This window comes from Dermochelys coriacea, chromosome 6 (assembly GCF_009764565.3).
Source record: "Dermochelys coriacea isolate rDerCor1 chromosome 6, rDerCor1.pri.v4, whole genome shotgun sequence".
NCBI classification, from domain to species: Eukaryota; Metazoa; Chordata; order Testudines; family Dermochelyidae; genus Dermochelys; species Dermochelys coriacea.
Genome location: NC_050073.1, coordinates 70,074,214 through 70,100,793, shown reverse-complemented (window position 1 = coordinate 70,100,793; position 26,580 = coordinate 70,074,214). Strand labels below are relative to the sequence as shown.

Sequence of the window (26,580 nt, the reverse complement as noted above, 5' to 3'; positions counted from 1 at the left end):
AGAGTAGTAGCTGGGTTAGTCTGTATCAGCAAAAAAAACGAGGAGTCCTTGTGGTACCTTAGAGACTAACAAATGTATTAGCCTACGAAAGCTTAAGCCCAAATGAGTTGTTAGTCTCTATAATAGTGTAGTTTCTATACAAAAATAAATTAAAAAAAACTATTTACTAAGAGAAATATATATTGGTTAAAAAAAAAAATCTTTCAACACCATGCATCATGTTCTTACACGGGGGCGGGGAGGGGGGCGGAGAATGGAAAGGAAGTAGTGAAGCAGCCCGGCAGTTCAGTCAGATAGAACAAATGTGCTGTGAAGAGTCCCATCTTTACTCTAAGGAATTCTACACAGAGTAGTAAGATAAATAAATACTGTTTTCTCAAATTCTCTATGCATTTTCTACTTTATAAATGCAAAATTAAGTGATAAAATTATTTATATTTAAGAAAAAAACCCCAAAACATTCATTTTCCTGGAAGTACAATAATTATGAAGGTATCAGTAGTGACTGAATAAATTAAGGCTGCCTTCAGATTTGCTTTGAAAAAGGACAAGAATGACGTTGTTCCACACTTTAATGATTACATTTCATATATAAATTTTGCACAATTCAATGGACAAAATATTTTATCAATCTATGTATGGATATAACAAATAGTAGTTACTAACATTTAGAGAGGAAACATTTTAAAATGTCCTCTGCTAAAGATTGTTACATTCACCAAGATTAGCCAGGGAATAACAGATTCATCTGGCATCCTACAGTTCCATATTCTACACACACACACACACACACACACACACCCCTACTTCCCTCCACCCAATTTCTAAAGATACACAGCCCAAATACATCCTAGCACCCCACCACGCCCCCTTCTATTGATCTTCTACATTTATCCTTTTAACATTAAACTAGATGCTGTTAGACATTTGAATTTCAGACTCAAAACAACATTTTTCAACAAAGATTTGGAGAAAAGAAAAAAATGCCTTTTTAAAAAGGATCTCCAGTTGATAACATGTCACAATTGATACATTTCAGCATACAAAAACTGAATATACTAAGGAAGCACAGGGCATACAGATACAGGGTGAAGTATATGGAGTATGGTATAAACCAGTTTGTGCATGTTGGAGTGGAAACGAGGCACTGTATGAGGGACTTCAGGCAGATGTGCAGCTCTGCAAGAGTTAGGAGTTGACACAAAGTTATTTAGGTAGGTATGGGAGACAATGGACTTCCACTACAGACATACAGTAGTTAATATTGATAATATATATAATCCAAAACCTGGAAAATAATTTTCAAAACCTCAAACTAGTTTTTCAAAAGTGATGAGCGTCAACAAATCGCCCTGACTTCAGTTCCAGTTATGGATGCTTAGCATCTCTAAAATAATCAGGCCCTTAAAAGTTAAAGTGGCTAGACTTCACCCAATTCACCAATGCAAAGTGCAAAAAGCAAGAAAATAAGTGGTTAACTCAGTTAGCATCTTACATACACTCATCTCATCAATTCCACTTTTCAGCCTCATCTACAGCTCAATGCCCGCATACCTCCACCCTCACCATGAACAATCAACTTGCAGACTGATCTCTGACCATAAATACAATAAACCAATACAGATTTCAAGGCTTTATTTTTTAGATAAAAAACACCAATTTTAGACCAATCTCCAACACAGATTACTCTTGCATATAAATTTTCCTAATCTTTACAACAACAAAAAAACATTTTAGTCATTATGCCCAATATAACACTAACTTCTATAAACAAATAAATCACACACAAAACTACATCCAATGTAATTTACTATATCAATCCTATATTAATCATGAAAACAGATGTGTGTTTTTCAGAAAGAAGTTGTAGTTACATGGACTTGGGTTAGTAGAAGGAACACATTAGAGAATGTGGAGAACTGATGGATTGGTGGACTATGTAGCCCAACAAATTTAGCTAGAAATTAATGGCTATGTTAGTGTGGGAGCAAAGACTATGCTTATGCAACAATGGAAATAAATGTTCCTATTTTTAAATGCAACGTCATAGTGGACTCAAGTTCTAAATGGATACATTTGTATGTTAGCAATCAGTTCTGATTTTGGATTTTCTTTACTAAACAGTTTGTTGCAAATATTCACAACTAGAAATTAGAATTCAGAATTGTGTTCCTCAGTTGCAGTCAGTGATTTGTGCCAATAAAATTTGAGCTCAGAAATGTTCAAAGAAAATGAATGCAAACTGATCAAAATAAATAATTTAAATAGTAAAGTAAATAGTTATATAATTTTTGCAATATTCCCCCAGATTAAAGTTTTCATTTATAAACTTATAACACAAGTAACGGCAGCCAGCTAATTAAAAAAGTGTACAGTTCTGGTTGCCTCATCTCAAAAAAGATATATTGGAATGGGAAAAGTATACAGACGGGCAACCAAAATGATTAAGGGTATGGACAGATTCCATATGAGGAAAGATTAAAAAAGATTTGGACTTTTTAGCTTGGAAAAGAGATGACTAAAGGGGGAGATGATCGAGGTCTATAAAATCATGAATGGTGTGGAGAAAGTGAATGAGAAGTATCACTTGCTCCTTCACATAACTAGGGCCCTACCAAATTCACAGTCCATTTTGGTCAATTTCACAGTCAAGGATTTTAAAAATCATAAATCTCATGATTTCAGCCATTTAAATCTGAAATTTCACGGTGTTGTAATTGTAGGGGGCCTGATCCAAAAAGGAATTGTGGGGGTGGGGTCGCAAGGTTATTGTATGGGGGTTGCAGTAGCACTACCCTTACTTCTGCGCTGCTACTGGTGGCAGCGCTACCTTCAGAGCCGGGCAGCTGGCCAGCAGCGCAATAGCAAGGATGGCATGGTATGGTATTTCCACCCTTACTTCTGCGCTACTGCTGGGTGGGGCGTTGCCTTCAGAGATGGATGCCCTGGCCAACAGCTGTCACTCTATGGCCACCCAGCTCTGAAGGCAGTGCAGAAGTAAGTGTGGCAATACCACAACCCCCCTAAAATAACCTGGCGACCCCCCTGCAACTCTTTTGGGTCAGGACCCCCAATTTGAGAAATGCTGGTCTCCCTCCATGAAATCTGTACTGTATAGGGTAAAAGCACACAAAACATCAGAATTCACAGGGGGAGACCAGATTTCACAGTCCGTGATGCATTTTTCATGGCCGAGAATTTGATAGGGCCCTACATATAACACAAGAACCAGGGTCACCCAATGAAATCAACAGGCTGCAAGTTTAAAACAAACAAAAGGAAGTACTTCTTCACAAAATGTACAGTGAACCTGTGGAACTCATTGCCACGGGATGCTGTGAAGGCAAAAATTATAACTGGGTTCAAAAAATAATTAGATAAGTTCATGGAGGCTAGGTCCATCAATGGCTATTAACCAAAATGGTCAGGGATGCAGCCCCATGCTCTGGGTATCCCTAGCCTATGGCTGCCAGAAGGTAGAAGTAGACAACAGGGGATGGATAACTACATCAGAGGTATGCCAACTAGGGGGCACTCCATCCTGGGGGGTCGTTGGGGAGACACAAGAGGTTCTCTGGAGGTGCAAAGAAGCCTATAGGTCCTGCAGGACCCTCTGCCATAATAGCGGGTGCAGGATAAAAATGGAGTGGGTATTGTGGGATATTGCGCGATATTGCAGGGCAAAACAGGAGCAGGATTAAAAATATAGTCCTCCCATGCTGCAAACAACATGAACGCCCCGGCCAGCAGCGGCCGCTTTCCAGCTGCCCAGCTCTGAAGGCAGCACCACCGCCAGCAGCAGCACAGAAGTAAAGGCATTATTTCAGATTACAAGTAATAGGGAGGGTGTACAACAAATTCTGTGAATGGTAAGGCCGGGGGGCATGACTGGAAAAGTTTGCAGTGCACCACTGCACTAGATGATTGCCTGTTCTGTTCATTCCCTCTAAAGCACCCAGCATTGGCCACTGTTGGAAGTCAGAACACTGGGCTAGATGGTCTGACGCAGCCTAGCTATTCTTATGTAATTATAAATCCTACATAAACTATAAATTACCTTCCTGATTCCCACCTCTTATATTAGCAATGTGCTATAAGAGCTCCTCTACATCCCCACTGGATGGTCTCAGGATCTTTGTAATCTGCTGCTTTCTAGTCTCATCTCCAAGGAACCACATCACAACTACTATCCTTCTGGCCAAGGAGGATAGGACTCCCCGAGGATAAAATTAACACATCTCATTAACTTTTCTTGGCTACCAGGAGGTACTGTCGAATGACACAAAGCACTCACAGCTCCAGTAGTCCTGGGAGCTCTATTATATTTTAATAGCAATTAAGTAACCATTAAACAAACTGTTTCCAAACATTTTTCTTCTGTTTATTAAACAGGTACAAGCAAACATGTGCATAGTTTCCAGAATCTTGTTGAATTAGTTCCAATCAAGCCAAACCTGTTTCATTTGTATATGTGTGCATGTGTGCCAATTTCCTTGCAGCCTCATTATTTTCCATCTTGATTACTATAATTTCTGTAGCCTCCCCAACATAAACATTCCTTCCTAATTCGGTCTATAAAAAAAATGAAGGCTATTAAGATTATGTTTCTTGTCGATTATCCTGATTATGTCAACCTAATGTATCTCCCTTCTTCATCAAGTTTAAGCTTCTTGTGGATCTCTTCATTTCAATCTACAAATAATGCCAACCTTGTCCTCTCATCCCCACAATAAACCATTCGCCCCATGTTTCTGCACTTTCTTCCTAGCTCAGTTCTATGTATAGAACATCCCCCCAAGCTCATCTGCAAGGCTACTCCTCTCTTGTCACTTAGATCCCTCCAGCAGTAACTGAAAATAACCACTAAAACACTAGTAAAGGAAAAGCGTCCTGGCAGAAGGAAATGAGCAATTAAAGTGAAGATAGATATTGTGGAAAATCTGGATATGATCAAAATGAGACTGCAAGTATGGGTACGTTTTGTAGATAGGCAAAGCAATTGCTCCATCTATAAGAAAGATAAAATGTCTTACAGTTGAGGGGACATAGCTTCACATCCTTCCTGTAAAAACATTATGATGTGCCCAGACTTTCTGACAATTAGTTGGAGGGTAGGGTAAGGGAAGGAGTACATTGTCTGTGTATCAATGGTTTTGCATCTTTGATCTCTAAGTATTTGGGAAAGGCTGTTGAATTCACTGATTAGATATAATCAGAAGAAAAAAGCTAAAATGATATGCATTTTTTATTATTGTTTCCTTTTTTAAAAATAAACTAAATACTATAATCAGTGTCTCATATGGACTCACTAGTCTTCCTCATCTCCTACAGGATATCATGAAAAGGGGGAAAGAAGCAAAATGTTGTGAAAAGAACCATAACTGTGATGTTTTCAGATGTTTAGAACAGAGCTGCTTAATTTGGAGTGGAAGGGGTTGAGAGAATAAGAAGAAGATAAATGACTTTTATAAGTTCCACCCATATCAACAGAAGTTACACTACTGCCATCTGTTTGATATGTATGCAACTGGGATGCAGTACTGCTGAACCAAAAAAGGAAGATAGTGTTGTGTGTAAGCAACGTGTATAGCTGAACAACTCAACCCACAATGTCACTATGGACTTTCTTTTACAACTTTTGTGATGTGACAGAAGAGAAAGGTACCTTAAGAATTATATCAATAATGCACAACTGGAAAGATGTATAAAAGAGAATTATCACAGAATCCTTTGTCATCTCACTTTCATCCTAGACCTAATTCTAATTTAATCCTTCTCATTCTCTAAATCCTTCTGAAACACTGGCTCTAGTACTCAATAACCCATTCCAGAATAATCTTGATTTAGAAGTGCCAAAGTTTCCAGAACTAAATTTATTATCCCAGTTATTACTGGTCTGAGACCTAGTCAAAAGAGACCACACTGTGGAAGTCTAACTTGAAATCTTAGTGTCAAATTCACCAGTCATATAAATGGTGTAAACTATACATTACATGTGCACCCCAAAATGTATTTAAGTGGGGCACAACAGTTTAACACTGGATTTGGCATTCACTATGTGATCAACATGAGTACAACCAATACACATCTGGTATTCTAGGTGGGACCAAATTGGTGTATGTGGTAGGTATTATACCCATTGAAGTAAAGTAAACAGGAGTTGTGCACACTTGGACCAGGGACAAATTTGGTCGGTGAAGCATATAGCGGGAATGCTGACTCCTACACCTTCCTATTTGCTTTTTCTCATACACACGCCTCGCATAAAAGTGCGCTTACACTTTAAAAAATTACCTCTTTTTCTACAAAGGTATTACTAATGACTTTAGGATTAATGTATTCTGGTCACCGGTGTTCTAACCTTTCACAGTTGGATGACATGGTGGTAAAAACACCAACACCTTGCCTACAAGCAATTAGATAATTAGCAGTGCCAGAACAACTAAAACCATGCATTCCTCAAGACTCCCATGAAATCAAACTAGATCTTCAAAAGATTTACAGAACTCCAAATGTAGTTGGTTAGAGTAAAAAAAATATATACACATACACATACACTTTAGAAACAGAACAATCTTTGGTGGTACTTCAAAACAATACTAACATTTGGCTTTAGTACTGAGGAATATATAGCTCATGCTGATTATAAAGAAAGCCCTCCCTTCCTAATACGAAGTTACAGGTCAAGAAGTTTTCTAAGAACATGTCATCATGAATGTGTATTTTATAAGAAATCCATTTTTCAGTTAAGAAGCTGGAATACACATTGCCATTTAAAAGCTACTCATCAGTGCAAAAATAAAGCTAAACCTAAGAGCCAAACCCCTATATGTGTGATGCTAAAAGGTTTTTCTGGACATCTTTCTCCCCCAAGATACCATCCTTACTCCATGAAGAATTTGGAAAGATCAACTTCAAACTGATGGATTTTTGCAATACTAAAAATGGTTACCTACCTGTAACTGTTGTTTGCATCACATCTTGAAGAACATGTATTCTATGGGGGGGTGTACACCCCACACACCAGAGCCAGAGAACTTTGCCTTGCAGTACCCATTGGGGCAGTGCTCACACCCTGCATCTGAAGCCCCTCCATTGGCTCTATAAGGGCGATGTCATTCTGATCCCCTCAGTTCCTTCTCAATGAATGTCAGAAGTGCAGACTCCTACGCAGAAGGTACAAAGGGTGGGTCGTGGAATACACATCTTCATCACATCTCAAAGAACAACAATTACAGGTAGGTAACTGTTTTTTCTTCTTCGAATAGATACAGCTGTGTACTCTACATGGGTGACTCACGAGCAGTAATTGCAGGAGGAGGACTGCAGGACTGCCTTCCCAAAGTTTGCATCTGATCTGGAAGCAACCATAAAGCAAAGTGGTTTGCAAAAGAATATATCAAGGACTAAGTGGCCACCCTGCAAATGTCCAATATGGGAATGTAATTTAGAAATGCCATTAACATCTCCTGAGCTCACAAAGAATGAGCTTGTACTCTTTTCAGGAGGCGTAGCCTGGGCTACTTTATATGCTGTCATGATACAGGAAGTTATCCACCTGGAGACTGCCTGTGAAGAAACTGCTTGACTCTTCATTTAGTTCGCATATGAAACAAACAGACATAGTAAGGAATGGAAAGATTTAATTCTGTCCAGATAAACCCTAGACATACAAAGTGTGGAGACACTGCTGCTCTGGGGTTGAATGCAGCTTAGGGAAGAATAGCAGTAGACATAACTTGGCTCAAATGAAACTGGGAAACCACCTTAGTTAAAAATTTAGGGTGCAACCACAGAGTTACTTTGTCTTTGGAAAATTGCATGTAAGGAGGTTCTGCCATCAAAGCCTGTTACTCATGCACTCTGCTTGCAGATATTATTGCCACAAAGAAGGCAGTTTTCTGACGCAGAAGGGAGAAAAGAATTCGCCAAAGGCTCGAACGTAAGAACCGCTAAAACAGTATTAAGGTCTTAAAAAGGAACTCTCTCTTTAACCAGTGGGTGGAGACAAGTGACACCTTTCAGGAACCTCACTGTCATGGGATTTGAAAACACCGACTTCCCATGAATAGGGAGATGAAATGCCAAAGTCACTGCCATGTGGATTCTCAATGAATTAAGCAGAAGACTGATGGTGTGACAGGGCTAATGACCTGGGCTAACGACAATATCAAGACCTGCTTCCACTTGGCTGAATATGCCATCCTAGAGGAGGGCTTCCTTCTGTTAAGCAAGACCTGCTAGGATGCCTCTAAACAACATTTCTCTTCCTCATTTAACCATGCAGCATCCATGCTGTGAGATGAGGGATGCAAAACCTGACTGTCATGCTGAGTCAGGAGGATGTGGTGAAGAGGAAGGGATTTGGGAGGCCAGATTGATAACACAGGGTTGGAGAATCAACACTGTCTCTGCCACGCTGGAAAATGAGAATGAGTCTGTCATTGTTCAACTTCAGCTTGACAATGACCTGCAGGATGATCAAAATTGGAGGAAAGGCATATAACTGTACAAAATTTCCAGCTCAGGTGAAAAACATTGGCCAAAGAACCCCTCATGAGCAAAACAGCTGGAATGTATTGCTTTCTCTCATGGCAAACAGGTTGATTGCCAGGATGCCCCAAATTGCAAAGATGGACTGCAGGATGCTGGGCTTCTGAGATCACTTGCGACTCAAGGAGAAATTCCTGCTGAGATGATCCACCAAGTGATTGTGGATCTCAGACAAATGACAGGCCATGTGGGTAATGTCTTCCCCGCTGCAAAACTGCCAGAACCTGATTGCCTTCTGACAAAGCACATTAGAATGTACTCCCCTCTGCCTGTAAACATAATACATCGCAGTAGTATTGTCAGTGAATATGAGAAGCGCTGAGCCCATCTGTGATCTTGAAAGGACTGACAAGCATTGTAGATAGCATGAAGCCCCAGGACATTGATCTGAAGAGAAGCTTCCCATTTTGACTACAGTCCTTGGACCTTCAGTGATTACAGATACGCTCCCCAACCTGTAAGGAGGCATAGATGACAATAGTTCTGGTTGGTAAAGACCAAGCAATGGAAATGCCCTGGCACACATTATCATGAACTCTTCACTATCATAAGTAGGGTCCTACCAAATTCACGGCCATGAAAAACACGTCCTGGACCATGAAACCTGGTCTCTCCTCATGAAATCTTTTTTTGTGTGCGTATACCCTATACATCACAGATAGGTAGCAGACATATGCCTCAGGAGGTCTTCATATGCCTTTAAGTCCTTAGGTGCCAAGGGAGAGGAAGATTCCAGCATAGTAATCATCTGGGACAGACAAGAAGGTGGTTAACAGTAGATCCTGTTCTTGTGCCACAGAATCCAATCAGAAGAGCCCCATAGGGCCAAAGAAAATAGACTCAGTGGTCATGGGAACCACTGTCAGGACAGCAATCTTGCTCTGGAGCAGGTTCAAGAGCAGGACCTTAGGGATGGAGAAGCACTGGGCTTATAGATAAGACAAAAACTAAAAACTTTCTAACTGTCAGGGTGGTTAAAGCACAGGAATAAATTGTCTAGGGAGGTTGTGGAATCTCCATCATTGGAGATTTTTAAGAGCAGGTTAGACAAACACCTGTCAGGAATGGTCTAGATAATACCTAGTCCTGCCATGAGTGCAGGGACTCGACTAGATGACCTCTCAAGGTCCCTTCCAGTCTTATGATTCCATGATTGGTAGCCACTAGGTACCAGGCCAGGAACTTCTGTCTCATCTGCATGGAAAATGCCGATCTCAGCACCGACAGTGATCCAAAGGCAACCTCTGGCACAAATCCAAAAAGAAGTGGGAGGACAACCCTGACCTGGATCTTTAAGAAACCCAGAGGTTTTGTAGTGACAATGGGGGAGCCATCCCCAATGGAAAAACAACCAGTCAGATTCATCTGAAGCCCAATAAGGAAGCTGCATCAGTGCCGAAGACAAGTAGGGAATTGACATCAGTGGCACCGAATGAGACATACTTCCACCCCGGTACCAGGAGAGGAGTCAGCACTGAGGCCAGTACTGAATGTGATGATGGGATCTGATGCCAAGATAATGATGGTGCCAAAGGATGCTCCTGAGTTAAGTGGGGCTTTGGTGCCTGGTGCGGCCTCAACTCCACAGTCTGCAGTCCAGGAGATGTGAGCTGCTGTCCTGAAAGACCTGGTGGCTTTGTGACATGTCCAGAAAGTGCTAAGGGCACAATGGAGGATGTGTAAGGCCTCTCTAGCCAAAAGGGTGAGAAGGAACTGAGGGGGATCATGCTGCCTTTATATGGCTTGCGGAGGAGCTAGGGCAAAAGGGCATGAGCACTGCCTCTCTGGGTACTGCTAGGCAAAGTTCTCCTGCTCCAGTGTGTACACCCACATAGAATACACTGCTACCTCTACTCAAAGAAGAGCTCAAGGTTACTTAATATAAGTTTGGAGTATGCATTCCATGACTGTCTTAAAATTACAAGTAGTAATATAGATAAATACTGAACATGTGTCAGTTTAATCTATATAAAGTATTACAGTGATTTGGAGCACACATTTGAAATCAAGTGGATAAATCATGTACGACAGATGCTTTTCATTATTTTCAGTCCAATAATATAGCAGAATTTACAGACTATTCATGTATCTTTATACTTTCAGTAGCAGATCTTCAGATCAGAGGTTACTGTGATTCACAACAGGATATATATATTAGTAGTACTGAGCATTTCTTGTTTGGACTGGCTTCAAAACTGAGGATTATCCATCAAGGTGTTATTACAGATAACAGGAGCTTGTAGGGTGTAGGAGACAAACATAATATTAAATTAGTGCAACAAACAGCTCTCTTATTCTCCTGGACAGAAAAGAATCTGTCATCCACAATACAAGATTTTGATGTGGGAGACTGGGGAGTCAGAACCAAGGAATGGAAATGATTGTCATATCACAGGGCATATGTGTGTATTACACACTGTGACATTCCCCAGGGTACAATTTGGACTGTTGAACAGCTGTGTCCCCTCAAATCTCCAGCCTAGGGTGCCTTCTACATTGCTTTGTTGTGAAAGCAACCACTCCTGGTCTGCGCGCACACAGCCTCCAGCATTTAAATCACCCCCAGCTATACAGTATAAGTGCCGTGGCCAGCCACTTTTGAATCACACTGCAAAGCAGCACCAGCAAATTCCCAGTCCCAGCCTTTCCCCTATAAAATGTGCACCATATATTGCCCAACTGTCTCCCGGACAACACAAGCTCATATAAAGTCCATCATTTTATTAATAGAAAAGGATATGCACAATCTTGTTATCTGAAATGGAGTTTCTCAAACACTTCAATCCAAACACACTGGTCTAGATAATAAACCTGTTTCGTTGTTTTAACAGAAAAATAGATTTTAAGTGATTACCAGTAATGAGGCATAAAAGTCCAAACTGGTTAAAAGGAAATAAAAGTGAATGCAACTAATACCTAACTTAACAAGCTAGAGAGAATTCAAAGCAAAGGTCTCTCCCCCCCATGTTTTAGCAGTCTTACTAGCTGAATTCCTTTCTGCCAGGATCCCTCCAGTTCAAAGCTGTTTCTTTGTTCCAGCAGGTGTTGTGGCTGCCGTGTATAAAGAAAGGGAGGAATATCTCGGGGGATCTCTTTGCCATTCTTGTACCTTTTCCTTTTCTTTAAAAACAAAAGGAGAACTTGTGGCACTGCAGAGACTAACAAATTTGAGTATAAGCTTTTGTGAGCTACAGCTCACTTCATCAGATGCATGCAGTGGAAAATACAGTGGGGGGAAAATACACAGATTTATATACACAGAGAACATGAAACAATGGGTGTTACCATACAAACTGTAACAAGAGTGACCAGCAGGAGAGCAGGGGGAAAAAAACCTTTTGTAGTGATAATCAAGGTGGGCCATTTCCAGCAATTGACAAGAACAGTGGGGGGGGGGGAGAATAAACATGGGGAAAAAGTTTTACTTTGTGTAATGACACATCCATTCGCAGTCTTTATTCAAGCCAAAGTTAATTGTATCCAGTTTGCAAATTAATTCCAAGTCAGCAGTCTCTCGTTGGAGTCTGTTTTTGAAGTTTTTTTGTTGAAGAATTGCCACTTTTAGGTCTAATCGAGTGACCAGAGAGATTGAAGTGTTCTCCGACTGGTTTTTGAATGTTACAATTCTTGACGTCTGATTTGTGTCCATTTATTCTTTTATGTAGAGACTGTCCAGTTTGGCCAATGTACATGGCAGAGGGGCATTGTTGGCACATGATGGCATATATCACATTGGTAGATGTGCAGGTGAACGAGCCTCTGATAGTGTGGCTGATGTGATTAGGCCCTATGATGGTGTCCCCTGAATAGATATGTGGTCACAGTTAGTAACAGGCTTTGTTGCAAGGATAGGTTCCTGGGTTAGTGGTTCTGTTGTGTGGTTGCTGGTGAGTATTTATTTCAGGTTGGGGGGCTGTCTATAAGCAGGTACTGGCCTGTCTCCCAAGATCTGTATGAGTGATGGGTCGTCCTTCAGGATAGGTTGTAGATCCTTGATGATGCGTTGGAGAGGTTTTAGTTGGGGGCTGAAGGTGATGGCTAGTGGCGTTCTGTTGTTTTCTTTGTTGGGCCTGTCCTGTAGTAGGTAACTTCTGGGTACTCTTCTGGCTCTGGCAATCTGTTTCTTCACTTCAGCAGGTGGGTATTGTAGTTGTAAGAACGCTTGATAGAGATCGTGTAGGTGTTTGTCTTTGTCTGAGGGGTTGGAGCAAATCCAGTTATATCGTAGAGCTTGGCTGTAGACAATGGATCGTGTGGTGTGGTCTGGATTAGAGCTGGAAGCATGTAGGCAAGCATAGCGGTCAGTAGGTTTCCGGTATAGGGTGATGTTTATGTGACCATCGCTTATTAGCACCGTAGTGTCCAGGAAGTAGATCTCTTGTGTGGACTGGTCAAGGCCGAGGTTGATGGTGGGATGGAAACTGTTGAAATCATGGTGAAATTCCTCAAGGGCTTCTTTTCCAAGGGTCCAGATGATGAAGATATCATCAATGTAGCGCAAGTAGAGTAGGGGCATTAGCGGACGAGAGCTGAGGAAGCGTTGTTCTAAGTCAGCCATAAAAATGTTGGTATACTGTACCCATAGCAGTGCCCTGATTTGAAGGTATACATTGTCCCCAAATGTGAAATAGTTATGGGTGAGGACAAAGTCACAAAGTTCAGCCACCAGGTTTGCCGTGACATTATCGGGAATACTGTTCCTGATAGCCTGTAGTCCATCTTTGTGTGGAATATTGGTGTAGAGGGCTTCACGATGGTGGCTAGGATGGTGTTTTCAGGAAGATCACCAATGGATTGTAGTTTCCTCAGGAAGTCAGTGGTGTCTCGAAGATAGCTGGGAGTGCTGGTCGTGTAGGGCCTGAGGAGGGAGTCTACATAGCCAGACAATCCTGCTGTCAGGGTGCCAATGCCTAAGATGATGGAGCGTCCAGGATTTCCAGGTTTATGAAGCTTAGGTAGCAGACAGACACACCCCTAGAACCTCGACCAGGGGTATTCTGTGCGGATTTGTTCTTGCGCTTTTTCAGGGAGTTTCTTGAGCAGATGGTGTAGTTTCTTTTGGTAACCCTCAGTGGGATTAGAGGGTAATGGCTTGTAAAAAGTGGTGTTGGAGAGCCGCCTAGCAGTCTCTTGTTCGTATTCTGACCTATTCATGATGACGACAGCACCTCCTTTGTCAGCCTTTTTGATTACGATGCCAGAGTTGTTTCTGAGGCTGTGGATGGCATTGTATTCTGCCTTTTCTTTGAGAATCATCTCAAGCTGGGGTTCAGGAGACAGGAAGTCTGTGGTGACAGGAATCTCCAGCTGTTTCTTTGCCAAGATGTAAATTTCTCTCTCACACCCTTTTTCCTGCCAAAGAATGGCCACTTAATCAGATGATGGTCAATTTGATTTCATTTACAGCTGGCTTAGGCACCAGTTTGCCTTTTGTCTCTGAGGAACTGGTTTGTGGCTCCTTCCCCAGATTTGGAATATGTCTTAGTAACATCAAACAGTAGAATCTTATTTACACAAAATGTTGCACACTTATTTTATCAGGACAAGAAAGATCAGCAAATCATGAGTTTTCAAATGATACCTCACAAGACATACTTTGTACAAAAATCATCATAATCTTGGAAAAGGGGTGAACATTGGGTGTGTGTCAGCCTGCACCCCTTAGTTCTATAAAATAACAGTCAAATATATTGATTAGTGTGTTTAAGTCACTAAATCTTCATTGTATCTAACTATAATCATTTAGATCTAATTTGCTTTTTTACAATGCAAAACTAAAAGTTCCAAGTAAAAGCATGTAAGAAGTCATTTTAATCAGGACATGGAGGTGAAAAAAAACAAATACAGGGATGGGTTTTAAGTGACATGCCTCAACTTTATTAACGTAATAATGGAGAGAGTTGATAGTTTCTCTACTTAATTGGGTTCGGTGGAGGGTTAAATGGCTTCACACCATTTAACCAATAATTCAGGTTCAACCCTCTTCCGCTTAACTCTAACTCTATATTTGAATCCCCTTACCGTTCCCCTGAAACAGGATGAGGGTAACAAGGATTCCTCAATCTGTGAAGTCTTGTCTCTCTTTGTTTCCTTAAAGGAAAGAAGTAGATGACAGCCATATCCCTGGTCTCATTTACTGTGAGAGCTGGCCCTCTTTTAGCCTTTATCAACACTGTGTTGCAATAATTTCAGGATTTATTCCAACTTCCTACAATGTGATAATTTCTTAAACACACCTGCAAATTTAGACTTTCCAAAACAGACTAGGCCTAACAATCTTCTTCTTAGTTCTATTTTCTTGTTCCAACAAGAAAGTGACATTAATCTTTTTATCCTTTACCCCACTTCTCTTTTGACAGAGGAGAGAGAGCTCTTTTTAGTCTAGAATTTTACAACCATCTCGTTTAACTAATGAGAGTCTAACAATATCAGTTATATAACACAAGGTTCAGAGCAAGTGTAGATTTCTAACTATAATTCTCCCAATACCCTGCAATTTAAAACTGTCCCTTCCTAAATCCAAACTAATCTATAAACTTATGCACTTAACTAAATAACACTGAAATTTCAAATCATGAAGCTATTCTATAAATCTACTCAAGATACTTCCACAGCCCCGATCCTATAATTTCTGATAGCTGTAGACAGCAAGAATGCAAAGATCCATCTAAGTGGAATTCTTAGCACAGTTGTAAACATTTCCAAGTTTTAAAAAAAAATGTAACGTTGCAAGCATTTATTACAAAATTTTGTAAGGAACTCTGGATCTAGTGGAAACCACTCAGATTGAGACTCCACACAAATCCATATATTGCGGAGCTATTACTAATTTAGCACCACAACTTTATACGACAGAGACAAAGTAGACATTGACAAAATATTAGATGACAGGGAAAACTAAACCAGGCTCTTTGAGAAAAACCTGGACAGACAGATGCAGCTTGCGAATGTTTTCCAAATGTGGCTTTTTCAAAGAGTATGTTTTTGAACGAGTACAGGAGGTTTTTGTATTGAATTTCAAAGATTCAGATAGAAAACCTGTAAGTATTGGGAGCTAGTAAAATGTTATGAGCACAAAATGTAATATTAGGTTAATAAGTATAAATTAAACAGATTTCAACAAGGGAGAACTCCACAAAAAAGAGGATTTTAAAAATCATAAATTTCATGATTTCAGATAGTTAAATCTGAAATTTCACAGTATTGTAACGGTAGAGGTCGTGACCCAAAAGGGGGGTAGTGGCAGGGATCGCAAGCTTTTTGTAGCTTGGAAGGCAGCGCCACCACCGGGGCAGCGCAGAAGTAAGGATGGCATGGTATAGTATTGCTACTCTTACTTCTGTGCTGCTGCCTTCATAACTGGGCCCTCAGCCAGCAGCCACCACTCTCCGACCTCTGAAGGCAGTGCAGAAGTAGGGTGGCAAGAACACGACCTCCCATACAATAACCTTGCAACCCCCCTGCAACCTCTCTGAGTCGGGATCCCCGGTTTGAGAAACATTGGTTTCCCCTGTGAAATCTGTACAGTATAGGGTAAAAGTACACACAAAACCACATTTCACAGTCCATGACACTTTTTCAAGGCGGGGAATTTGATAGGGCCCTTCTCAGCAAAGAGAAGTAAGGGACTGGGAATGTCAATTAATTGCCACTAGCCAATAGCGTTTTTTAGTTTTGAACAGTACACTCAAAGAAAAACTACAAACATTTTCCTTAGCCAAGTATATATAAAAAGTTTTAAATTAACATGATCATTTCTCTGGTTTCAGAGTAGCAGCCGTGTTAGTCTGTATTCACAAAAAGAAAAGGAGTACTAGTGGCACCTTAGAGACTAACATTTATTTTAGCATAAGCTTTCGTGAGCTACAGCTCATTTCATCGGATGCATTCAGACATTTCTGAGTCTATAGTTGGTGACCGTCACCTAAATAAAAAGTGATGGCATTTGTGGGATAAGAAGTGTGGCTCTCCAATGCAAGAACCTATAAAACAATTTTTAAGCTGCTTTAATAAGGGCTTATCAAAGAGATTCTAACCTACAAACAAATTTTCAATTACTAAAACAGTTTTTTTTCTATTATGCTAGGCTGGAAACTGGTAGCCTCTAAGGTACACTAGAAAACACAATACTAGTGTAAAACCCATAATAAAATGATATATAATATAGACAAATGAAAAAAGTTACATATCTAGGACCAAGGAGTGCAGACCATGGCTACAAAAGGGGGGCTGTAACATGGAAAGCAGTGACCGAAGAGGATTTAGGGGTCACAGTAGACAATCGACTGAACATGGGCTCCCAGTGTGATGCCGAGACAAAAAGAGCTAATGCATTTGTTGCATGTATAAACAGGGGAGTAGTGAGTAGGGAGGTGATGTTACCTGTACATACAGCATCTTATGTCCATGCATACAGCTCAGCTACAAAATGAGGAATACCTCGCATGGCAGGAGTGCAGCAGAAAAAGATCTGGGAATTACAGTGGATCACAAATTTAATATGTCCCAACATGATGCAGCTGTGAAAAAAGTTTTGTATCATTCTGGGATGCATTAACAGGAGTGTCAAATGTAAGACAGGGAGTTAATTCTCCCTTCTACTTGGCACTGGTGATGACTCAGCAGGAGTATTGTAACCAGTTCTGGGTACCATTCTTCAGGAAAGATATGAACAAATGGGAGAGAGTCCAGAGGAGAGCAAATAAAACGATAAAAAGGTTTAGAAAAGCTGACCTATGAGAAAAGGTTAAAAATCTGGGCATATTTCTTCTTGAGAAAAGACTCAAGTGGGACCTGATAACTTTCAATTGTGTGAAGGGCTGTTATAAAAAGAACAATGATCAATTGTTCTCCATGTCCACAGACGGTAGGATGAGAAATAATGGGCTTAATCTGCGGCAAAGGAAATTGAGGTTAGATATTAGGAAACCCTTTCTAACTATACAGGTAGATAAATAGGAAAGGAAGGATGGTGCAGTGTTTAAGGTTCTAGTCTGGGCTTGGTAGACCTGGGTTCAATTCCCTGCTCTGCCATAGACTCTTTGTGCGACTTTAGACAAGTCACTTGGCCTCTCTGTGCCTCAGTTCCCTATCTGTACAATAGGGATAATAGCACTGCCTTGCCTCCCACAGGTGTGTGAGGACAAATACATTAAAAACTTTGAAATCTACTGATGAAATGTGCTATATAAAAAACAGGTATTATTATTATTAAGCACTGAAACAGGTTGCCAAGGGAGGCTGTGGAATCATTATCACTAGAGATTTTTAAGAAGAAGTTGAACAAACACTTGTCAGGGATGGTTTAGATAATACTTAGTCCTGCCTCGCAGGGGAATGGACCTGATGACCTTTCTAGGTTCATTTTAGCCTGACATTTCTATAATTCTGTGACTGGTGAGACCAGTACTGGAATACCATGTCCAATTCTGGTGCCTACATTTTAAAAAGGGTGTTGAATAATATGAGAAGGTGCAGAAGAGAGCCACGCAAATTATTTGAGGGTTGGAGAAAATGCCTGACAGGGAGAGTTAATCAAAAAATATCCAGGGATGACTTGATTACAGTATATAGGTACCTTCGCATGGAGAGCAGACGGATGCTAGTGGGCTTTCTAATGTAGCAGAGAAAGTCAGAACAAGAATCAATGGCTGGAAGTTAAAACCACACAAATTCAAATAGAAATGAGGCACAAAATTTATCAGAGAGAATGATTAACAAGTGGAACAAATAAAGTCCCAAGGAAGTGGTGGAGTCTCTATCTTTTGATGTCTCCGAATTCACACTGGATGTCCTTCAGGAAGATGCTTTAGCCAAACAGAAGTTATTTGGCTCATTATGGGGTAAATGGGTGAAATTCTCTCACCTGTGCTGCACACAGACTATATGATCTAATGCAGTGTTTCTCAAATGAGGCCACCAGGGGATTTTCCTGCATCTACGACAGCCTCCTGGTTAGAGACGGAGAAGGGTACAAAGCAGTGGCCCCACCATGCAGTGCCCAGGGCTCCAGCCACATGACTTCTGGGGCAGGCTTCAGACCCCCCCCCCTTCCACCCAGCTTCAGCAGCAGGACCACCTGGGGTAGTGAGGCTCCGGTGATGGTCTCCAGGCTTCAGCCCTTTCTCCACCCCTTGAAAATTTGTCAGAGCAGCCGCTAGCAAAAGTTGGTGGCCACAATCTGAAGCCACCAAAAAATTTGTTGTGAAAACCCCTGATCTAATGGTCTCTTGTAGCCTTAAACTCATGTATCTATGTATGTATACAGGTTATGGAAGAGCCACCAAACTTGCTCACTCTCAGACCCCTGCCACACTGGAAATGGCCAATATTTTAATCAAAGTTTGTTGTTGTTTTTCTACAGCTACAAAGAAAAAAATTCAAAACAATAAGCCTATCTTGTACTTCATACAATTACTCAATGTTTTTAAGAAGTAATATTTTTTTTACTACAGACATGATGCTATCTGCCATTTTCTGAGGAGTGTAAATGAATTAAAAATTCTTGAAAACAGCGGCTTATAATGGAAGTGCTGACACAACCTTAACTAAGCAGCAAATGCTCTGCTATAAATCAAGTTGTTATGGCAACTAGAATTGTCAGGTTGAGAATGGGAGAGAGAGTGTGCATGCAGAACTTTAAAGATCCCTTTCACACACACACACACACACACACACACACACACCCACCCACCCACCAGAAATCTTACGAAAATTTGTAGCAGTAATCTCACCACTATCGTACATACCCCTATAATGAACTACTGAAGTCCAATATTTTCCTAATAAAAATGAAACAAGTCAGATTTATTGGATGCTTTTCATGTCTAAAATACAAGACAATAATAAGAGCAAGTTCATCTTCTCAGCTAAAAGAGTATATAAAACAGAGTTGGTTAAACAATATTTGTTAATACAAAATTCTATAAATTTTGGCTTTTGTTTGGGTTTCATAAAACATTAATGAAACTGCCTCTATCCAGTATCCAAAAATATTCAACAGATATCACAATTGAACAAATGTCAATTATGCATTATTTGTAATGTATCTTGCATTGATATTCAAGCTTGAATTGATTACATTGCTGGGTAGAATACATATATGTTACTATGTATTTGACCAAATCATGCAGACCAGTATCAAAGGTTCACAAGTACTAAATTGCTCAAAAATAGCAAAATGTACCTGAAATTCAAATACTGGAGAAACATTCATCATTTCCCCCCCATATATTCAATAAGCTCAACATTTACCTTTAACATCAGTCACTAAAAAGGGATGTCACATTTTTAACATATAAATGAAATGCATTGTTAACGTACAATTAAGCCAAATATAAAAATATTCAAAACTGGATTACTAAATCATTATAAACACATTTTAATCAATTTATAGTTTAATCCAATAAAAATTCTCCAACTTCCTCTATGAATGTTTTTAATCCTAACTGCACAAATCCCACTTTGAGATCTCATTGGGTAAACTCTCAGCAAATATTTATTTGTAGCATCAAAGGTCAGAAACCTTCAAATAAAATAAAATAAAGTCATAATTAAAATGTATTAAATCATTTTTTAAAACATTTTTCCCAAATTAGTAAAATTTTAACCAGGTATATACTTATAAAAATCAAACTATTTTGCCTCACAGTTCTCAAAGGATTTGAAATGAAAGCTCTTTGTATTTTTAAGCTGGACTGCCATATGCAAAGCCCGATAAGAAACTCAAGAGGGTGACAGTCCACAGGATTTTAACAAAGCGATAGAGATTCTCCTTGGCATGCCAACACTTTTCCTCTGCAAACAATAACTTCCTTCCACCTAAAAATTATTATACTTCTGCTTCTATTCAGAGGCTATCAGCTATTCTAATCCATGTTTCTCAGAGCAGGGAAGACCCATTTTATGGGGTGCTCTCTTATTCTATTATATGGGAGAATGATGTTTCCACTTTCACTGAGAGTAAGGGCTTGTCTACACCACTGCTTAAGTCGATGTAACTAATGTCAGTCAGGGTAACAGCCACCCCCTGAGCGACATAAGTCACATCAACTTACAGCGGCGTCACAGCTTCTGCCTCTCATTCAGGTGGAGTAATTATGCCGACAGGAGAGTGCTTCACCAGACCCGCTACGGCAGCAAAGCTGCACCAATGCCTCTGCACCGATGTAATGCAGTAGTACAGACTAGATGCAAGTAGATTTTTCCTTTCAAATTTTCATTAGGAAGAAGTCCTCTAAGAATAAAGTGTTCATGCTCTTGAATCCCACCCAAAACAATTAAACTAAAATGATCTAATGTTAATCTAATGTCTGGTTGATTACAAAGCTTTTAATCTTTGAAGACTTCCTTCATTTTTAAGACATTTATTGATTTTTCTTAGAGACAAACAATATAATGTACAAAATTCTACAATGATCACTGACAATTTTACAGCTGGATTCAATTTAGATAAGCACATTCTGTTCACAACATAGAAGTATTTCAGTTGCAATAGTGAATAATTAATTATTGTATAGCAGCAACAAAACCAGAAAACCAAGATTCAACTACAAAAGGAAGGGCTAGAGAATTGAATGAGAGAAATAATTTTGTTCCCACAAGCAGCTACTACTCTTGGAAGACAAAGGAACTGAAACAATTACAACATTTGCTTTAGAAAGACAGGGAGTTCTCTAGAGATTTAAAATTGTGGTGGATGTATCCTTCCCCCCCCCCCCCCCCCCCCAAAAAAAATCACCACTGAAGTATTAAGCTGCATCAAACATGAAATCAGACAGCACTGCAGAAACAGAATGACAACATTTAGTCATAGGTTAAGAGTGGGATTTATTTATTTTTTGTTTGTTTTTAGTGGGATGAGGAAGTGAGTAAAGGTTTAAGGATTTGGGAAAGGAAAAAAAAAGAAAAAGAAAGAAGAAAGAAGGGATAAGCCCACAGAGCACATCTAAATGTATTTTTCCTTCTTTGAGATTCTCACCCTTCCTGGTGACATTAACTAATGTTCATCCAACCTCTATCAGCAGTAACATTTAATCTTAAAATTGTTTAACTGACAAGTTACTCCTGGAAAATCTGTTTTCCAGTGCATTAAACAAGTGGCCGTCACACACAAGCTAGTCATGGCCTCCACCAACACATGGGAGGGAGTAAGGACTGGATTTTTAAACTAAAGATGAGAGGCCTTATGCACAAATTATTTACCATCAATATCTATGAGTAAGTAATTTTAAGTAAGGGTTATTTCAACTTCAGTGCTTCCCTACTTCTCACGCAACAACATTTATTTTAAAGTTTGTCATCCCCTTAACATGTATTGCTCATACATTGTTCAATTTTCATGAAGACAGCCTCAAGATATTATTAACTGAGGAGAGTCTAGACCCCAATATACCCAAAGAACATTTCCTGTCACTTTGGTCTAGGATCGTTTTTGGTAGGGTGGAACATGAGGAGAAAACATTATGTGGGTTTTAATAAGTTTTTCTTTCTTTCTTTAAGGGTGCCAATGCTCACTCAGAGGATGACCAACAGCAGAGGACCAGATTAATGGTTTATGTGTAATAACAGTTACATGGAGATTGGCATCACTACCATTACAGAGCACCTCACCAGGTTTTCATTTTGCTCAAAGTTTGCATGACAGCCAGGTCTGTCCAAGAATTAATCACCCACTGTACACTGGATGGTTCATAGTGAGATGACAGGCATTCAGTCACTACAGTGATTTCAGACAAAGTTTGTGCTTAAGACTTTGAACTTTCTTGCCTCCATGAATTGCTTAGACTCCTATGGCACTGTGTGTGTAGTGGTAGATTTACCTTCACCCTATCATTATGCAACAGTTTCATGTTAACCACCAGTTCTGAGATGGGTGCATTTCACTGATGTTGTACATATATAGATGGTTTAAATATTTAAAGACAAAAAGTGCCATTGTGCGTGTACACACACACACACACACACACACACACACACACACACACACACAAATAAAATAGCACGCTTTCTTTGTCCTTTGCAAGATTACCCAGCCACACACATAAGATATGGAGGCATATTTATTGCTACACACAAACGAATATCCTCTCATCAGGTTCCAATCTTCTGCAGGAATTTGATCTTCTAAAAGTCACATCCTAACCAATTTAGAGCCTCTTCATTTCAGAGTAGGATATAAACTCCAGGTAAACATTCAGTGCTTACAGATAGGATGATAAAGGAACTATGAAATAGGCAGTCTATATTATTCCTGAAAACCTGCCTGGATGGCAAATGCCAGCACTAGATTTTCTCTCACACATTCACTCTACCATGGGCAGCTCAGACGCCTTCCTTTACAGGGCAATAGAATTGATTGTTTGGATTTGCAATGGCAGCTATCATTCGCTGGGCTGGATTTGGACAGCAGCTAGGTAGCATAACTCCAGGCTTAGGACCCATGGTGTTCCAGAGCCATTTGGAAATATGCAAGAGTGGGGCCCGACCAAATTCACGGTGCATTTTGGTCAATTTCAGGGTCAGAGGATTTAAAAAAAAAAAAATCATAAATTTCATGATTTCAGATAGTTAAATCTGAAATTTCATGGTATTGTAACTGTAGAGGTCATGACCCAAAAGGGGGTAGTGGCAGGGATCGCAAGCTTTTTGTAGTTCGGACGGCAGCACCACCACCAGCAACAGCAGCGCAGAAGTAAGGATGGCATGGTATAGTATTGCTACCGTTACTTCTGTGCTGCTGCCTTCAGAACTGAGCCCTCGGCCAGCAGCCACCACTCTCTGACCTCTGAAGGCAGTGCAGAATTAGGGTGGCAAGAACACGACCTCCCCTACAATAACCTTGCAACCCCTCTGCAACCTCTCTTTGGAGTCGGGATCCCCAGTTTGAGAAACACTGGTGAAATCTGTATAGTACAAGGTAAAAGTACACACAAAACCACATTTCACAGTCCATGACACATTTTTCACGGTGGGGAATTTGATAGGGCTGAAGGTGAGGAACTTGACAGGATGAAGGTGAGCTTGCTTGTACAGCTGAAGCAGGATCGGAGCAAGTTCTGAAAGTTGTTCCCCATACAAATGATGGGCTGCCAATACACACAGGAAGAAAAGGAGTACTTGTGGCACCTTAGAGACTAACAAATTTATTTGAGCATAAGCTTTCGTGAGCTACAGCTCACTTTATCGGATGCATACAGGTTTATTTTTGAAGTCTCTCTTCCCCACTCCTCTTCCGTTCATGAAATGAAGACTGCATCCTATTTCTTCCCAACCAAAACTTCATATCTCTGTTCCCAGTCTCAATATGCCAAAGGCAAAAGGGAAATTAAACAAAATGTTGTACCTGTTATTGTTTCTGTCAAAAAAATTTAAAATTGAAATAAATCTAAGTTTCTCGAGGAGGGGGTGAATCTTTAACAGTATTTTTAATTATTGTGTTTCTAATATTTTAGGGAGCTCTAAGTGTAGCTTTAAACTAAGATTTTCCCCACAATACACGTACAGGTTTTCTATTAGCATTAACAGAAATACGTGGGTGCAAGGAATGAAGATTTTACCCTGTAATCTTTAAGGACAGATTTTTGATGGGAGGGTTTATGCTATGTTAAATATATTTTTAAAATACATTTAATTTGTATGAAGAGGCATATTAATCTTGAGAGCAATTATTCAACTGACATTAAAAGGAGAACAATTTGTTTGAAATTAACAGCTAATAAGAAAAAGGATTTGTGAGTCAAAAAGCCATTGTCTCAACCAACAAAAATGGGTAACAAGTCTGAAATAGTATCTTTTTCACATGCAAGTGACTTCTTCTGTAATGAATGAAAAATTAATTAAGATAAGAAAAACAATGTTTTAAGATTATTTGTTCAATGGAGAAATCACAGAGCAAATGTGTAGGCTGAACCTGCACAACAAAGTTGTAAATGAAACAAACCGCAAGAGTATAGCCAGATCCACAAATAAAAAGCAAACTGAAACAAAACCAGAATTTTCAGTGTCATCTCTTTTTGGATGATTAATCTTTGATTCCAGCTGGCAATAAAGAGGTATTAATCTGAAGGGAGCTTTTACCCCCACATACGTCACTTACTATGTCAAAACAATCACTGTCCATTCTACCTGATCACACCCAAAAGTAGCAGTCTTTTCCTGGATTCATTTCTTGATAACAAGTTGTTCAAACAGAGAGCACCTATCAAACCTAATATTATAATCTGCTGCTTTTTTTTCTTCTAGTATACACTGCTGTCCATCAGAAGAAATAATTAATAGGTTTATTATGTATGAAAGCGTCATCCTGTCAGTTCAGTGCCAGGTCTGCATAGCTCATATCAGCTACTCATTGATGCCATGCATGCTCACTGTCCCAAGATATGACAAAACACTACACCCTTTGGGATTTTTTTTTCTCCTGTTCAAAAAACAGCGTTTCACATCTGTGTCTGACAGAAGCATTAGAAGCAGAGCGGAGCAGACTCTTCATCATCCCTTACAAATATGAGGCTAAAGCATGGGTGAAAAGTTAAGACAAAACCTGAAGTCCACTGTTCTTGCATTATTGTTTTTCAAAGCAACATACAATGTGGAAGCTACTGAATTTATAGGAAAGCAAGAACTTTTCACTGTTGGAATCATCTACAGGAAAACAGATGGGATTTACTGGTTGCTAAAGCTTTTACTCAATTTTTAATAAGTACTGAACACTTGAGTTATCTGGGGTATGTTCATCTGCCTCTATTGTTTGAAGAGATGTGAAGTTCAGAGCTTCCTTTCTGGAACCTTGAAAGAACAGAATAACCTAAAATGGTGCATATAGAATCCAATCAAGTATTCAGGATGTCTGAGAATAAATTAGAAACAACCACTACCACAAAAGAAAGCAGCAGCAACGAATAAAAATGCTGTGGAGAAAGAAATCACAAGCCACAGGAGAAGAATGCACTTAAATAGAAAAGCTTCCTACCTGGTGAGCGTCTTTCCATATATTCAGACAGAGCACAAATAAATGAGCTTCAATCAATGAGATTCAATCAAATATCTCCAGGTAAGTTTTTATTTCATATACTACTGTACATTTTTGCTCACAATAATATTAGCGCAATTTTAAAGACAATAATTCAGTGATTTTCAGTTAAGTGTAACCTTTACACTGATAAGTTCAAACCTTCTCAGGTAAATATTTTGTCCTGTTAAATTTCCTGCACTGTACAAATACCTGACCTCTTTTGCATAATTATTTTTTCCAAATAATCTTATTAATGTCCTTCTCTGGGTTTGTCCTGGAATTGTTTACTAAGATTTAAATCCTTCACATTGTTTGTATTTAATAGTTAGGAAAATATATGCAAAGAACACATTCATAAGCCATGCTTCTGTTACTATTTGCAAAATAGATTTTCTGTACTTCATTATCTAAGTCAATCTACTAAAGCAAAGAGCATTTTACACAATGGTGGTATCAAATTTGAAAGGATATATTTTATTAGAGGAAAATAAATCCCCATTTACAAAAATAGGAGCTCAACTAAATCTGATAGTGTCAATTACAGCCGTTTATAAAGGCAAACTACAGTACAATGAGGTAATAGCACAGTGTTAATAAACCATAAAAATAAAATGTATATATTTTCAATACAGGGGTTGAACACAAGGGACTCAACAGAACTACAAAAAGAACATTTTGTACCTAAATTGTTTTAACTCAGATCACAACTGTACAAGCCAAAGGGTGTGGGTAGCCAGAGCACACAGTCCAAATTGTCATTGGTCCGACATAAAAATATCCTATGAATGACTTCACATTGAGATTCTAACATCTGACAGGGCTTGAAAAATAAAATATACCCAACATCTACTAGTCCAAAAACTAAGCTTACTAGCCATGATGAAGGTGCTGCCACACCCACAAAGTCACACCCCCTGAAAATAAAAAAAATAAAACAGTTGTGCACTGTTTTATATACACTATATTTTACTGTAATATTGCAGAGTAGCATGTTAGTCTGTAACAGCAAAAAGAAC

At 39.5% G+C, this 26,580-nt stretch overlaps 2 protein-coding genes across 2 annotated transcripts in view; one reads left to right on the top strand and one right to left on the bottom strand.

Moving 5' to 3' along the window:
• Positions 1-26,580, bottom strand: part of AVEN (apoptosis and caspase activation inhibitor) — a 172,877-nt gene that overhangs the window by 79,563 nt on the left and 66,734 nt on the right. The gene's annotated exons all lie outside the window — the stretch shown is intronic.
• Positions 24,915-26,580, top strand: part of CHRM5 (cholinergic receptor muscarinic 5) — a 79,305-nt gene continuing 77,639 nt past the window's right edge. The window contains exon 1 of the mRNA XM_038405165.2: positions 24,915-25,603. The gene's annotated coding sequence lies outside the window, so the exon portion shown is untranslated. The remainder of the gene's footprint in view (positions 25,604-26,580) is intronic.